The sequence below is a fragment of the Acanthaster planci genome, linkage group LG13 (genome assembly GCF_054643075.1).
Source record: "Acanthaster planci isolate LZ-2023a linkage group LG13, COTS_SCS, whole genome shotgun sequence".
Lineage (NCBI taxonomy): Eukaryota > Metazoa > Echinodermata > Asteroidea > Valvatida > Acanthasteridae > Acanthaster > Acanthaster planci.
In genome coordinates, this window is record NC_141789.1 from 15656553 (window position 1) to 15674871 (window position 18319).

Sequence of the window (18319 nt, forward strand, 5' to 3'; positions counted from 1 at the left end):
TCAATAAACATGACAATCATTATGCCATGGAGCCTCTACTTTGGCTAACTGCATACATACTGTAATTGATCAATAAACCACCCAGTAAGCTGCTGAATATTAAAGAGCACTAATAATACGGGAAAGGACAAACACTGAAACCTGGTATGTTCATATGTAAAACACAATGCTACTCAACAAATGCTCCGTTCGGTTCTACATATCTACATGTATGTGCCTAACCTTGTAACGACCAAATTTACTTGCAAGCTTTCAATCTTTTTTGCTTTTTATCCAAATGCTGATGGTTTCCCACCTCCCTGGATTAACAAATATTTCTGCATGATTCACATTCAATGACATGCACTTGCTTCAAACCACTGAAAAGAGTCGAGACCTGCATCAATGTTGCCTCGGGAATCCACCCACTCAAGTGTTCTCCAGGAACCATTGCGGAAGTATCGACTTCCCGTCGCATTATTAATGTCACTGCTTGAATTGCCCGTGGTGACTGGCAATGTACAGGGACAGGGAAGCATTGGAGGTACAAAACCAAGCACATTCTCAAATCCACTGTCTTTGAAAATTGACATTTTTAAAGTTTTACACCTGGGAAGGTACATGTATGAAACATTTACCTTAGCCTAATAGCCACGGTTCAAGGGCATCACGAGCCTTTCCTCTATCTCAATGTCAAAGTTTCAGTCAGATATCAGTCAATTTGAGATGGAATTGCTTGCCTGTTCTGTGTCAGATGATTTGAGATTCAACACAGGTACTTCTTCACACTGAATAAAGAATATCCCTTTCTTTAATGTCATGCCCAGTTGCAGATCTTATGCATGGAAATCTGAGATAATTTAACCCCAGGAATATCTCACTCAAGAACCTCATAAACAAGTTCTTTTAACCCCCCGAATATCTCACTCAAGAACCTCATAAACAAGTTCTTTTAACCCCAGGAATATCTCACTTAAGAACCTCATAAACAAGTTCTTTTAACACCAGGAATATCTCACTCAAGAACCTCATAAACAAGTTCTTTTAACACCAGGAATATCTCACTCAAGAACCTCATAAACAAGTTCTTTTCTATTGTATCTGTAAACACCAACATCGTTGGTCATTTTCTGCTGCTATTCTTCCTCTAAGAGCCACCATCAGGTATGAACCTAATACTTGATTCCTTGTATAGGTCTCCACCAGTGTCACCAGTAACCAACCGTTAACCATCCCGAATCTGCCACACCATCCAAACTTCTGGGACTGAGTTACTTGGAGAGGGATACAAAAGTCCAGAAAATCTATCCACTTCATGCCTGGCAAACTGATAGGATCATTAAGAAGCATGCCAATGTTGAGCCAACACGTCAAATGAGTTCACACATATTGATTTGTTTGTCACAGGAACAAATTTGTTTGATTTCAAAGCTCCTCCAATGATGCAGAGCTGGCTCCCACAGGCTAGCACCTCAGTGAAACATTACCTCACTTTCCCCTAAGAAATCATTCCACGTTTCCGCCAGATGGTCTGTGTTTGCAATTTGGATAACGTGCACCTGCAAGACTGCTCGTATCTGGAATCATTAATCCACTGCAGGTGAAGTTATCAAACAAGTCGTGTTTGCCATTAATTTAAACTATGCAATTCATTTTAACTTTTCTAATATTGTGATATCAAGTACCTCCACTTTTGTAATTTCTTTCCCTCTTTGAGAGATTTCACATTTATACAGTACCGTACACAGATGTGCACAATACATATCAACTGAAACCACAAGCACTTTTAAGTTTTCTTGAACTATTCTGGTACGAATTGAGGATGTTTTTAAATGAACTGTTTGTACAGTCAAAAGCTTTTTAAAAATTCCAAGCCTGTTTGCCCTATTGATTCCAATTTCTTTCATTTTCATATTTCCTCTATATTAAGTTGAAATTGACTGAAACAGGAAGTGAACCACTGACTTATCCTTGCAAGTTCATGACAAGTCACTCAGTCTCATCAAGACACTAACTACTCCAATGAAATGTGACAAAAGGTATTCGTTTGTCATTGTTCACCCTGTCATTTGCAGACATGTAAATGGACTTGTGAAAGGACTTGTGTCAGACTCGAATACACTCTACCAAAGCGGTCCCATTTTCCAGGGGTAACAGGTGCAAATCCCAGTCTAATCAACTTGTCCAAGATCAGCCTTATGGCTGTGCAGGAATCAAGTGGTTATGGCTGGCACTGAAACACCTTTCTATGGGAAGTGGCTATAGCCCCAAGCCGGTTTGGCATACATATACATGTACCAGGTATGTGCTATTTACACCTGTAACCAGAATTTTCAGACATGGTCTGAACCCAGATACCAGTACATGTAATTTCTTATTGTGGTTTGAGAGTATGTCATTGTTTTCTTTTTTTTCTACACTGGAAGGTCCATCCTCTTCTTGGAATTCCAGTACTTCATTCTAATCAATCAACTTGGAAATTAATTTTTTCACATGTTGTAGAAAAACTTTTGAACGAATTTGGGGTGGTCTGTCATGTGATGTCTTATTGAAGACAGCACATGTGTTGAGGCCAGGAATATTTCACCTTGCTAATGTCATTAGTTATTCATGGCAGCGCACACAGACAGGTTGGCTGGGGGACTGGGGAGGGAAATGAACACTTAACACAAAGCATGCAACATCATCAGCCAAGCAAACCTGTGAATCTGGCTTTAAGCATACAGCTGCGGCATATGCCAGTCTAAAGATAGCTTGGGGGTAAAATATATGGAGCAGCACTGGAGCGAATAAAAAAAAGAACAAAAAGGGGAAAAACGACATTAGTCCAAAGATAGATTCTCCGAATAGAGTGTCTGAATGCAGCAAACTGCAAACATGAATATATTTATAGGAAAGGCACACATGCCAATTTCAACAGTATTCTAGACATATTCAACAGCATTCAAGCAACGTTCCGCCACAAAGTACCACGCAGCAAGTGAAAATGGAAGAGACGTGTTGAAATATTAGCAGATGTAACATGAATGTCACCAAAATATCTAGACAGACGAAAACATAATCTAAAGTTAAACATAAATTTCAACTCAAAAGTGCTTCTGATTACAGTACGTAGACGCTGTCTACCATGCTACATGTATCCTACACTACACTGTCCATAGACTGCTCAATATTATATAAACATTTGAATACATATCAATGCATAGATCTGTGTAAAGTACATGTACACTGTATATTAGACAGTAATAATAACAATGGTTTATTCTTTTAAAATCTCAGTGTGTCTTATGAGTTAAAACCTACAAACTAATCAAACTAACAAATCACATACACATGTACATGTACATGTACATGTACGTAGAAGATCCGGACAGCACAAATGTTGAATATTTGTACGGTATTTGAAAGTGGCTCAAGTACATGTAATCCTTCTACGAATTAAATTATGTTATGAGCTTACTGACATTATTTTCCCTTTAAACAGAGTACCATAATAACTGGGCCAGTTTATCTTTGATTGGATAAAGTCCGATAACGCTCACATCCAAGGTGTTCCAGGTGACAATTCTGTCATAGAGGAGGCATTAACCATCTTCACTGACCCATCCTCCTCACACTCAAAGCACGTTATCATCGCCATGACGAGTAATCAATACATCACCTCAATTTCATCCGCATCCATAAATTACAGGTGCAATATCTGAGCCACGGAAGCCATGACAAAGAAACAAAGAGAACCTGGAAACGCTGATCGATTGCGATCATTAGATTGGGCTGCTACTGAAGGCTACTAACCAGATTGGATCACTGGCTCAGTGGTACATGTACAATGTATTTAGAATGACCATGCCATCTCAAGTCATGACAGTGCCTGCAAATTCAACCATCAAATAAAACCGGCATCTTTAAGGCTTTCACCCCTGGCCGTAGGTGTCCATGGGTGGTGAGGCAGAAATACAAGATGTAAGCTTTACAATGCTAGTTAATTAAACCTAACACCTTGAACACCAACCGGTACTTGCATTCAATAGATTTTGAAAGATAGAGTGGAATAAAAGTCGTTTTCTGACAAAGTCCATGCATCAACAACACTGTGCATCAAGTGCTTCAATGAACCCACTTATTTCATTAATTACATGTAGTTCCTTTAACTACATGTACATGTACTTGCTACTTTTTTAAATGATTTGTTTGGTATTTATTAAATTTCAGTCCTAACACCAAACCAAAGAAAAGACAAATGTGAATAAGATCGAAGAATGGAACTAAGTTGTAAATGAACTGAAACAGCATCATTCAAACAGAGATATGTTTTGGCAGAATTTAGCAAGTGCATAGAATAACTCTTGACTGAGCCCACACACATCTGCAAACTCCAACACAGGTGGCGCGAGGTAACACTACCCAGATAGAGATCTACAAAGGTGGACTGAATCAGTTTGTTTCCATCAGTAATGTCAACACACGCTGTGGCCTTCACCTTGGCAGGAAGGCATAGAATGCATTGACAGACTCTGCAGGGAATACCGACCTACAGCAGAATACCGCTGAAAACCAGGCTTCTTATGTACCGGTATCATTTCTATCGATCAGTATTATTGACGGAACATACATCATATGTACATGTATGATGAATGATTGTCATTGTATTTTTGCTGGAATGGCTCAAGTGGAATGTGCAATGCAGGTAATTTTTCCTATGCCACTGACTGCAATATGACAGTCTCTATCAGACGTACATGTACAATGTAGAATGCTGTGCAATACACGTATATCCTTTGCAGTAACTTAAAGTCAGAGCCATAATTTGATTTGCAGCATATAAGCAAGTATGTTTAACAAATTTGGTTACCCTAAATACAAGGTTTAAAAGTTTCACTCCACTCCAATGCCAAATCATTTCAAATGTAGAGATACTGGTAACCATTTTGAACTCCTTCATTTCATCTTTTGCCAAAATGGTCTAACATCTTGCACATATCTCTGGACTGATGTATCTTTTTTAGGCAACAAACCTGGATGAAATTTGACTGGATTTAAACAACCCTCCCATCTATACTCAAGCTCGCTAATTTGCAGGAGAATAGAAGCCCCTGCAATATAATCCCAATGCTGTCCGTTCAGATTTTATCATCTTCATCCGACCTTGACGATCACTTTAACACATCTCACCAGCACATGTGGAATATAGATCACTGGGTTATTATCCAAAGGGGTGCAGAGAACACAAGGGTGCACACGTCTTTACATTATTCTTTCTTCATTCGTTTGTGTGATGTGAAATATAAATTTTGTTTATTATCTTTTTTTATTGTGGGTTATTTCGGTTGGGTCTCTGTCTTGTTTCAAGATATACTTATCTGTACCTCAGTTTTGGTTTTTCTCCAAGAACGGTAGGAACATGATTGTATTTTCACGTAGACATTATTTTCGTTGACCATGATAATACTGGGAGTTTCAAATATTTGTTGATTGGGGTCTGTTCAAGTCAGAACTGTACTGATGGAGTTAAATTTAAAGACCAACAAAATATTATTGGAGGGAATGTTTCTTCGAAAACAAATCCAGACTTACAGGTACATGCACTTGACAGTTATTTACTGGAAATAATGAACTTAACAACAAAGGTAATGACAAATTGATGGAATTTTGCACCAACATGAACAAATACAGAACTAATGCTGATACAATAATGTACCGGTAACTCTAGACTGATACTCTTGCGTTACGGATTAATTGTTCCCTTTTTCTGCATTGGAATGAAACACTGATTCCATCACAGCACTGCCCCTCCTCCCAATGGTCCCCAATTCCCAGAACACTCAAGAAAATATGCTCCAAGGATTCAGGGGGATTTGTGAAGCTTCAGGAAGGGATCCTCCTTGACGTGCAATATTTCTAAGCAAATACCAGTCGGCAAAAATGTCATCGGGTGACAATGTAAGTGTGCATCAATATCAGCTGCTGATTACTGTAAGTGATAGGATAAATTGTCATCTGTGGCATTTCTAATAATGGTCTCCATGGCAGACAAGGTTGTCCTGCACCTGACCAGAATCATGTGTAGACATGTAAGGACGTAGGTTTGTTCCGTGGATTCAAAGCAGATTTAACCGCGCACCCCAAAGCGGCAAATCATTTCAAATTGGCTTGGGCCGAGGTTAAGGTGGAACCAAGAATGACAGTCTCTGCTTGTGTATTCATCCACTGAGGAAGGAGGAAGTTAGCAGTCAAGGGCATTAATGTTGCTACCCGAGACGATCAAAGAACAATTTGGACAATCGGTCCAATAATTGGTGGAAGTTTCATCAAGCAAGGTTAAGAGTTTGGCTGTGCCCCAAGCTAAATCAAGAGCACTTCACATGTTTGGAGATACCGTATGTAATTCAAGCATTCACTTTGACAGGAATCTTGCAGACATTCTGAACTATTTGTGTAGCAAGTGTGCATTAGTAAATCTGCAGTTTTAGGCGATGTTCAGAAACAGACAAATGTGCAAGGATAGAGGTAATGTACACATGCACCGGTATGAAGCCAATCACCAAACTGACGTGATTGTCATTTTTTAGCAGTGAGTAGCCTACACTTGTAAATGTTTTTGTCCTCTGCATTGTACTCATATACATAATTTCTGAGATTGAAATGAAATTTTAAGAAATGAAATTGCAGACATATGAATAAAATTACACACACAGGTACCGGTACATTACATGTAATTCATTTGTAAATACAAAACACCTGAATTAGTAATTATTTTGATATTACACACCTGTAATGACTTCCCACACAAAGCTGCATTGTAGTGTCACTGTTTGGATGAAATATATCTGCGGTAGTTACTGTAAGCGGTAACCAAATGTATTGAAAATTCAACAACCTTCAGACACACATGCACACTTGTCTAAATACACCCACTGGCCATCTTTAAGGGGCACTTGCAATGTCTCAGAGAGGACACTTGCACATCGGTGTTGCACATTGAGACAGATGACAGTCGGTTGGTTGCTCCTCAAACAGCAAGACGGATCAAGTCCAACCCTGGAACCAAATGAAACTTGACACCCAAAGTACAGGCATGATGCAGGAGTCTTTTGGGAAGACTTGAGAACGATTTCTTGCGTGGTTAACATCTGCTTCAATAGCGCCTTACTGATGGAAGATTTTCAGTGCATGCCCAGCGTGTAGACAGCCTAACCTGTTCTCGTCAATAACTTGTAATGACTCACCACCGCCTTGTTCCATCATCTTTGCTTCATCTCTGGGAATTTCTCAAATCGTGCTCTGGCAGCAGAAACAAACATTGCCTTCTTCTCATATTTGATACAGTTTCCGTCTCTTTTCGAAAGGCAGAAGAAAGTAATTTCTTGCCATTTATGATGTACGACATCTGTGCTTGTTCTTCAACAAAAATACTGGTAGTGTGAGTGATAGATCTATGACATGTACCTCGTATATCTTACCTTACAAGAACAGTTACAGTTGTATGTAGGCAATAAATATTCCCATTCATTGAGAATTATTTGCCCCGAGTGATTGATTTCTAGAACATTTTCCACAAATTGGTGAAAACTGAGACAAAATTCTCTCTTTTGATTTCTGACTACAATGACAAAATTTTCCCGACATTTTCCAGAGTGCGGAGAAAAACGTCTCAAGTATCAATTATTTCTGCATCACTCACTAGCCAAGCGTTAGTCATCACCATGAGTAGCATGGATTAGAAGACACAGGCAAATACATTCTGGGAAGCTGGTGCATCAGATCTGCCAGGAAAAACTCTGCCAGGAAAAAAACTCCAGCACTCCAAGCCTAAGGCTTGGCTTTGGCTGATCATGCTGTGAGTCACATCGGACATAGGCCGTGTTGCCAGTAATAATCACAATGTTTGCTCCAATTTCAATCATCAGGTGTCTCCATTCATACGCTTATCATACTCAAACAGGCTTCGATAAATTATGAATTCTTATCTTTTTAACCACGCTTTTTAATAATGGATAAATGTCCTTTTTACTAAGAAAGAGAAATAGTAATTTAGTTGCATCATGAAAGAGCCTCCACCTTCGTTAAGCTAACGAATATCTACTAAAAACAAAGAAATGTAATGTACCGGTACAGTACTGGTGAATGGTAAATGTTTCATTTCACTCACATGTGACAAAAGGCCCAGAACACACTAGAAATGAATTGGTTGAAATATAATAATGCAATGGCCAAACACTGTATTTATAATCACTTCTTAAAAATAAGAGCAAAAGTCTAAAATACTTAAAGTTGACTCAAGAGCAATCAGAATTGTTATCACCCGTTGCCATGACAATTTATGCAGTTATTGTTTGAAGGTCACAGTGATTAATTATTGTTCAATAATCAAGAGAAAGGATAAATAGTCCACTGCCAGTAATAAACCTCATCAGGAAGATCCCATTGACATATGTTCTATAAATAGCTCACAAGAATTTTGAATTTGCTAGCTGAGTGAATGATCAAAACTTACTTTTACCATAAGATTTGAAAGTCAAATTTGAGGCTGCTTCAATGTACTGGTAAATATACAATGGCTTTTCAACTAGTTTTGAATGTATTAATTAACCCTAACAGTCCCAAATCCTCCAATTTCAAACGATTTGACATACATGCACACCCTGGGGGGGTTAGGGTTAACAGACTTATTTACAGTTCATGGACCACTGACACAACATTGTCTCCTGTCTAATTTTACAACTGGACTACCAAGACAAGTGAGACATTTTAATGAGATTCCAGAGCCAAAAATACAAAATTGACAGCCTGTTGACAGTCTTGTTTCAGGACCAGTCCCTTTCAGTAATGGATTAATTTCCAAAACCTTAGAATATACATGTGTACATGTAATTTATTTCAAAGCCTAACTACAGGTTGACCTAAGAAGCAGACCATGGAGCTAGTAGTTTGAGAGATTTGCAATTGATGCAAATGCTGCTAATGAGAACATGCAGCCATGCTAGAAAATATGGAACATCAATGCAAGGATTGCATGCAAGCTAAAAAAAAAATAAATTAGACCAAACGTTGTGCGTGGGTACTAATACAGCACAGCGTGGACAATATGCAACAGACAAAACATACCCCGATTAAGCAGGTCATCAGATGGTCGTATGCTAACAGGACAATGCTGCAGGACACGGCTCCAATGCCAAGAGTCATTATGCCATGCATAGGTGTCATCTCGTAGCATGCACACAGACTCTCAGGGGGGGGAGGACAAGCTTGCATGCTTCAATGAGAATTCCAACATCAACAGAGGGCTCACTTCCCTACTCAGAGAATATCTACTGCTGCAGCAGTACTTCTCATCGTCAGCAATGCTGATCTGTGTACATGTATTAGAATCCACATTATGCTGGATGCCTGGTTGGAGATTGTTGGTTGCTATGACTACGTGTACATGGTAACAAGAATGACAGCATCCGTTGCCATGGATTCTAAAGCCCACAGATATACGCATACAGGCAGAAGATATTCCATCTTCCAGGAATTCCTGCAATAACAGTATTCTTTAAGGTCCATCTTTTCCTGAAAATATCATTCAAAGTATTTTTCTCTGGTAACAAATTAACCTAATAATATATCAAACTAAGCTGAAGTTTTAGCCAAAACATAAATACATACATAAAAAACAACACCTTTATTGCACCGTAGTCCAAAAGCACCGTTAAATTATGCATAAAGATGTAACAATCCTTGTGCATCTGAAATGTGTGGTCATGACCTAGTCATTTCACTCCTGATTCAAACTTCTCAACCCACTGAATGAAGGTAATAAAGCTTTAAGGTCATCTTGGAAAACAGCAGTTACAATGTCACAAATTACCGTGTAACTGTACATGACCACTGCCTTTGTAGATCTTTCATTTATCCCAAATTTACAGTTTAGAATTCCTTCTCCGTCTCAGTTTTCCCCCTGTGTGTCAATGGGCAAATTTACAGTGCCTGATAGCACACATGCCAAATATGTCCTCCAATTCTACTTGCGGGAACAGCTTGCTTTATAAAGTCCTTTCCATGCAAACTGTTCAGTTCCAAGGGGAGCTGTCCAAGGGTAAGAGACATGTCACTGATTGAGACGTCACTGACCAGCTAGCACCTTGTCAACTATGTACTCAATACAAGCTCAGAGTAGAGTCCTGTTACACATGTTCAAGGGAGACTGTGAAAATACGTGTAGAGTTAAAAAACTGTGATTAGACCAGAAAAAGTGAATACCAAAATCATGCAGATTTGGCACTGGATGGAGTGCAAATGTAAAGTTGTTTATACATTTCCCATTAATCTATTGAATTCATAATTAGAGAATCTATACAGGCCTTCTTGTGGCTTACGAAATTCATGCAACAATAGAGAAATCATACATAGTCCACCCCGCTTAAGTAGGTTTGAGCTCCTCTATTTGTCTGGTGTTTATTTGTTTCAATTATTATAATTACGATTAGTGATTAACGTGTTTGTCCTTGCTATTTTTTCAAATGTAATTTTAGTGTATTTTGCATAAATTTTAATTAGTCTGTTAAGAGGTTTTAATAACTGTAAATCATGATTGGTGTTTTATGTGGTTGTACTTGTTGTTTTTGGATGTACTTTTAATGTACTTTAAATGAATTTTAATGAGAACCTGTAACAATCTTGTAATTTGGCTTGTTGGGCCAAGATAAGAATGAAATAAACTAAATGAATTGAAAATGAATAAATCAAATGACTTCGTTATCGCTATTTATGCAAAACCTGCAAGTGGTCCTTCTTGTTAGGTTTCTTCCACCTGCTCTTCAGGAGACATTATCTGTATTAACGATTGGCATGTGGACAGAATCATCCTTGCTTCTGGAAATCCATTTGTTAAACCTTGGCACTGCAAGAGTGTGTCCTACAGCTGAAAAAGATTTAAGACACATTGTATGTTCTCTGGTCAGTTCACTTCCATTAATATTTCTCTCTGCTTCAACTTTGCAGTCACAATCAATCATGATGTACTGGACGTTGTCCACACAGGGGTACAAGAAGCTGATTTTATTTAAATTTTAAAATGACCCTGTGAAAGAGTAATGGGTTACCTAACCTCCAAGTCTGACAACAACCATCACTAAATACACCTGTTTGACATTTTTTAGTCTGCCTGACAGCTCATGTATCGGTTTCTGATGGCGACGTTGAAATTATCACAAAATTCCCTGTTTTGATCTCTGCTCCAGTGTGAGCAGCTGGGCCAGCAAATCGTCTCTCATATTGATCTGTCCTTCTGCACGGCACTACCGCCAGGTTCAAAGACACTCCCGGTCCCGTTCACAGGCAAATCAAATTTTAAGCCTCTGAACAATTTTGTTTGTTAGCTTTAGAGGGATGCCGAAGAAACTGAACTAAAGGGTGTGTTGGTATGACAGAAGGGGAACTGGAGAAGACACAGTACGAGTTGAAAAAAAATCAACCGCAATATTGCCTAAAAAGTCTCAATTTTGATGAACAAAAATGCTTCCATCTGATCATTACAAAAATATGGACATGCTGTAAAATTGTAGGAGTTTGTTAACTCTTTTTGTTGGGGGGGGGCACTGAATCACAAAAAAAAGTGTGGCAGTAACTTGCAAACCTCAAAAAAAAAGTGAGATGGCAAGATAAGAAAACCGGGGGGGGGAAACCCTCTGAGAGAACCTTTATAGGTTAATCCTTTTATAAGACTGAGCGGCATTTGAACATGTGACATAGAAATAGAGAAATGCTGTCCATGAACAACGCACATTTCCACTGTGTCAGCTGGAGGTGTTTATTTCTCTCTAAGTCACAGTTACATGTACAGTACAGTCAAATCACTGGCTTTTTAAGGGAAAAAAAACCAAAGAAATACAGACACGTTCACTCATTTTCACTGGTTTATGAGTCAATTTAATGAACCTCTGGATGCTAATTGGGAAAAAAATGAGAATTGAATTACATGTAAGCTCAGATCCATGATCTGAGACTCTTCATCCCTTGGATACAGTACTTCCATGTACAAAGATAATGTGATGAAGCAAGGGACGAGAGATCAAATCAGCCAAACCAGCCAATATCCTTCAAGAGAAATAAATTGATCTTTTGGGTTCAGGACAACATCTCGGCACAGAGATTTAATTTGAAGTCGCTGGGTAAGCTGGCGTGGGTTTGTTTTCTTATTAGAGTTCAGGCAGGCATGAAGCGCTGATAAAATTGGTTCAAGCGTGTATGCCATAACCTTGTATTGAATTCTGAACAGTTACATGCTAGAACATGTACTGTACATCAAATAATCAGGTTAACCAGGATTATGCAAAAACACCTTGGAGAGATTTGAGATTCTGCATCATTAAAATCAAGACTGCAATAAGACAATGAATAAGACAATTGTTTCTTAAACTCGCCACATCTAGGTGTGATTTTGGAGGGCAGGGTACACACACGTACCGGAATGAATACCTTCATCCCACAATCCTCCGCTGTACAGGCGGCCAATGGCAAAGTCTGTAATACTTCATTAGATATCAAGCCCAACGTCAGATAATACATACGAGTAGCATCTGAGCTCCACCTTCATCAATCCTGCAAAATCTTCCAAATCCCTCTGGTGCATTTAAAAGGCTCTGTGCAGGTTAGGGTGAACATGTATCAAGGTCCAAGTGTACCTGGTTGTCAGAGGACAACAATGCCTTTTATCTGCCAACGTCTTCAGTTCCTCATCACTGATGCTACACCCTCCATTGCTGCAGAACATGGAGAGGGTTGCTCCTGAAGCATGCAACTTTTTAAAAGTCCCTTAAGAGAGTTACCAAAAATTAATTTGGCTTGACAGTTCTTTCTGTCGCTGATGTCACCACAGGTACAATGTACACATAACATAAGCATGTACGTTCCTATTAATACTACTGTCCTGTCTACTTTTAGAGAAGGTTTTTGTTAGAACTTGAAAAAATTATTTCACGTACAGTAAACCAAACCTTCCATTATTTCTGAAAGAAACTGACAGTTTTTGCCCAATTCCACTTCATGCACGCACGAATTCCATGGTTTTCCTACTGGCACCAACTGCCCTTTACACACAGTAAAATAATCATGATCATCAAAGTAATTCTAACATGAATAAATCACAGACAGTATGCATGTGCTGCACATGTGCCGCCAACGAATAGTAAATCCACAGTGGTCTGTGGCTTAAATATCACACAGTGCTCACTGTTTGGAATTGGGTGACAAATTAAGGGTTGTCTTGATCAGATTAACGTGTACTTTGGTCTGCATTCACTTCAGGCAGGTGTGGTGATATATGTATGCCGTACATTATGAACAGCTTATGCGCACCTACTCATCACCAATTCTCTTTCTAAAAACATTCCTTTAGAACATTGTAAGGTACCGGTGCATATGACTCCCGTTAGTGAATTATCAAAAATGCTGTTGCAGTGTTGACAGAGTTGAAGCACACATGTTCAAGAAAACGTCTCCTGTAATTGAAAAACCTTTTTTCAGTTCGTGTGATTCTGCAGCTGTCTACATCAAAGTTTTATGAAATTAAACATTTGAAAGGTACATGTATTTCCTCAGGGTGAACTTATTTCCTGGTCAGGCTTTGATAAATGATGATGGGACTTTACAAACTAGATTTGTCTGGAAACAAATTTTGTACGGTGACAAAATTTTTTCATGTGGCTGAGTAGAAGTGCGGTAGTGAAATCTCAGGAATGAACACTGGAGATAACAAGAATCAAACGTTCAGTCTCCTTAAGAATACCTACCTGTACAAAATAGTCTACACAACCGAGGTAATGGATGTACACACACAACCATCCATCCCCACAGTATGTGACTGTCTCCCATTTTGTCATTGTCTCTGTTCCCATGGTAACTGAATGATATTCACATCAATTTTAACCATTGTATAGAGGGCATTCCTTTGATACTGCACGTAAATGCGTGTCCTTATATTGGAAAGATCGGTGGAGCCATCAAGCTCATGTATCCGTGCATCACTTTGAAAGTGCAGTATGTATTTGTTTTCAGACAGGAAATCCACTGGGAAGGGTACAAAGGCCTTTTAAAAGGTTTTTCCATAACAAATGAAATGGATGCAAGATATTACTTGACAAATTTCCGAACATCCACACATCACTGTGTGTGTACCAACCTCACTTACATGGTTTCTCGTGTGGACCTGTTCTAACAAGACAGATCCAGATTATGTAGGTTGAGTGAACCTTGTGTGGACTATATCAGGTCCACACAAGGTTTCCCTAGTTCTGTAAAACAGTTCGAAAGACATTTTGGGGTTAATGCCTGCAGGTACCGTACCATAAGCAATTAGGACTGAGTAAAGTAAACTGTCAACAATCACGAATGCCGCAGTGCAAGAAATATGACAATTTTCAAGCCGTCTTAATGTACAAAACAAAGAAAAGTCCACACTGGGTACAGGTACATTAGGTAACAAACATACACATGTATACATGTACACCCATGTACTAGTACAGTGTACAAGCCCTATCCATTTGTACACCATGAAATGAACGCAACACCTGTACACAACACCTGTCAACAAGATAAATACAGGTACATGTATGTGTATACATGTGTTGTAATAGTACATTTTTAGTGAGTTATTGGAATGTAGGCCAACCTACATGTACAGGCTACTACGTGTACATGTATTTCACAGCACAGTTTGTTGAATTTGATCATTTTATCAAGCACATGACAAATTTAGCAACTTGACTGTTTGCTGTTTTTGCTTTGTGTAGACCATGTGCACCATGGTATCATTCTGACACTGCCTGAATATTGGCCCATCTCCATGTGTTATAAGACAGTCGGGGACACGTCCATGAATGGCCTGCAGGTTTATTTATGAAAACAGCCCATCCCTCCGCAAAAATCATTATTGATCTTTCCATGTGACAGTCAATAAAGCATTCTGTAACGTGGGGTAAGAGATGAACATTAACAACGACACAGCAGGTGTAATGTTGGTACCGAGACAAGTACCATGTCCATAAATACAGGAGAATAAATTTCATCACAAATTCACACTAATATTTAATAACAGTCTCTATAAAAAGCAATAAGATAACAGGTGCATGCTCATACTTGTTGTTGATGACTAGAGTTTTTCTCTCCCTGAATTTGTACCGGTAACTCTCCATAGTTATACCTGTACATGTACGTAACGCAAAATCAAGCTGTAAGAATAACAGGGCTTTTGTTCATTACAACAAAAAATATCTCATAACATGTATGCGTCTTGTCCAGGGACCAAAAGATCTCCAAAAATTGTTGTGAAAGCACATACATGAAATGATTTTCCATGTTGGTCTTGATTATTACGTACTGTAGTCATGCATAATGTAGCATATACTTGTACATGTATGTAGCATTTTATGGTCATACTGTAAGTATGGGCACTTCTGTACATATCCAAACCATGCTGTACACATACACTACTTGCACTTGTAATGAGAAGCTTTGTGGATTAATTAACTGGTTGACTGCATGCCATATAATACTCAGGCATGTACACAGGTGTATTTGTATATGTATGCACCTGTAAACTGGAGGGGAAACGTACAGCACTACATGTACATGTACATGTGTACATTTACACATGGTACTGACTGGCACATGTACATGTACCAAACCAACTTAAATGTATTAAATACGTTTAGACATCCTTATTTGATCTTTAGAAAACTACTTAAGCCACTGTACTACTGGTACCATATATGAAAATAATCTTTGTTTTATGCAAGCATTTTGACAATTTTGTAGAAATACTAGAAATTTGTTCCTTGGCACTTTCCAGTTGACAGATTCAACTTCAGCTTGAGCAGTTGTAACAACACTTAGCAATTAAACAACTTCCTTTAATGCATCAGCATACATTCAGTATGGCCTGTATGTATGTGTATGTGTCCCAAGGTACGTGTAATTGAATAAAGCAAGGCAGTCTCTTTTTTAATCTCCTCTGAAACTCTTCCAAACATCAATTTACTCCAGGAAGAGCCGGTGATCAATTGTGTCAAGCTGTTACCAGGCCATCTGAACATCAGTGGATACAGACAGACATTAAAGATGTATGGTATGAGAAATCTGTATTTCCCCAGGGTCAAATTAAGCAAACTAATGCATATTTATATCTCAGGACTTCTTAAGTCCTCACAAGAACCGTTCAATTTAACAAACCTACTGGTAATGGCCAAAATTCCTTTTTTGCCAATGAATTTTTGACATAAATTTCACTTCAAAATTTGTTCTTTTTTTTTCTTCAATATTTTATTTTCGGCTATAGAATGTATAAAAATGAAATTGAGTCACTTTTTTTTAATGTGTTGAGTACTATTAGCTAGCTGTACACCGCAGGTGCCTGCACATCACTCATTTCTCTAAATTCTCCCAAAACTTCCAGACAGATTGTTAAGGATACAAGAGGGTCAGGATACGCACATTTCACCCTTTGCTTGAGCTGTAGTTATTCCACCACATTCTTTTCCTTCCCAATTCCCCTTTCCCATCAAGGATGGATTTACAGCAAATTTTAAGGAAGGGGGGCGAAGGACTTGTTGGGGGAGGGGGCCCAAAAAATTGGATTTTTTTTTTCATGAGACCTTTGGTGACTTTCTGAGGGGCGAGGCTACATTTTGGAGCTTTGTAGGGAAATGAAATGGACTAAACACTTGACTTTTCTCTTATAATTAAACCAAAAAGTGGCTCCTTATGGGGAGGGCATGACATGGCCCCCCTCCCTTCTTTCCCCCCCCCCATCTGCCCTTGCTTCCTATTCTATGCTATGCTTGAATGATCTGACAATTTTCTATCTATGAGTAAGATCATCTGTGTGAGAAGAGGTTGGCTGAGTGGCTCCTACCCTCACTGTACCCTCAACAATGGCTGTGTTTGTTTCACATGGACCTGGATCACAACCTGCGATCCATCGTTGGTTTATGGACACCAGAACCCACCTAATGGATGGTGAACCAGCTTGAGGATTACTGCTCAAGATCAAGATCCATGTGAAACAGACAGGCCCAATGACTTCAACAAGGAGCTTGCCTCACGACAATCTTAAACTATATCAACTAGGTCTTCAGAATTGTCCGCTTCCCTGATGTCGTTCCATTGACAGCCATGCTAATATCATCCGCAACACTTCTCCAATTTGATTACTGTGCATCGTGTCATTGTCAAAGTAACACATCGTCCCTCACACCAGATGAACCTGTCGTCCTTTCAGTATGTACATGTAACTTTTACATCCCTCCCTTAAGATGGAAAATAACTATGCACAAACACTGACACAAACAGGCTTCTGAATATTCCAGCTTGGGGCTTTCGTTGTGCAGTGAATGAGAAATTATTGGCATTTTGAAAGTACACATTTCCCTACGAGGACGTACATGTATCGGTATACACAGGCGACCATCCTCAGACTGGTACAATGTACATATGTGCTGTTGCCTCCTGCTATGAAAATTTAATTATTTCCATTTTCCAGGTCAAAGGAGCCATTTAACACATTCCCATCATTTATTACGTCAGCGATGTCTGGCATTTTGCTGACAGGTTCTTTTCCATTTGAAGAACTACTATTGCATGATGCAGAAATGGGACTTCAAATTTTCCGCCAGAAATGTGAGGGAAGGATACAGTTCTTCCAATCTGTCTTTGTTACCTCGATACTCCTATTCTCTCAATCATTGCCTGGATAGAAAATGTAAGAATTTAAACATTTTTGTTGTGCTGGAACGTCAATACCAAAAATTACATTTTCAACAGTGCACTTTGAGGAAACATGCACTACAACTTTTGTGACTCGACTTGTACGACTTTGTACATGTACGAAGATCAATTCTAGTTTCATTTAGCCTGATACATATGATACCTCTTAATACTGTATTTGACTTCCACATGAAGCTTAAGCTGACATGTATGGTTGTACTTTGGGCATAGATCAATTCTGTAATAGATCCTTCACATACATGTACATGTATGATGCTCACCGAAACAATTTATCAAGAGCTGCATTCTGTTTTTGAATTTATTATATTCCTAACTTGAACCTTTTAATATATTCCATAAAAGACTATGCATGCACTTCATTCTTTGAAGTGTGGGAAATACACATAATCCTTTAATATTACATTTGAATATTTTCCATCTCTTGCTTTTTCATTTCGTGCTACCATGTCTATTGACTAAGAATTGAGAACAGCCTAATGTTGATATCGACCAATTAAACATATCTGCAACCTGTATGTACCAGTACATGTATTTAATAACCATATACTGATTAGGGGAAGAGATGATCTGATGTTCC

At 38.7% G+C, this 18319-nt stretch overlaps 1 protein-coding gene across 2 annotated transcripts in view; it reads right to left on the reverse strand.

The window, feature by feature from the left end:
• The window catches only part of LOC110973958 (Kv channel-interacting protein 4-like), a 119527-nt gene extending 110321 nt beyond the window's left edge, over positions 1–9206 (reverse strand). For both annotated transcript variants that reach the window (XM_022225228.2, XM_022225227.2), the window contains exon 1: positions 9085–9206. The gene's annotated coding sequence lies outside the window, so the exon portion shown is untranslated. The remainder of the gene's footprint in view (positions 1–9084) is intronic.
• Positions 9207–18319: the final 9113 nt, after the last annotated feature.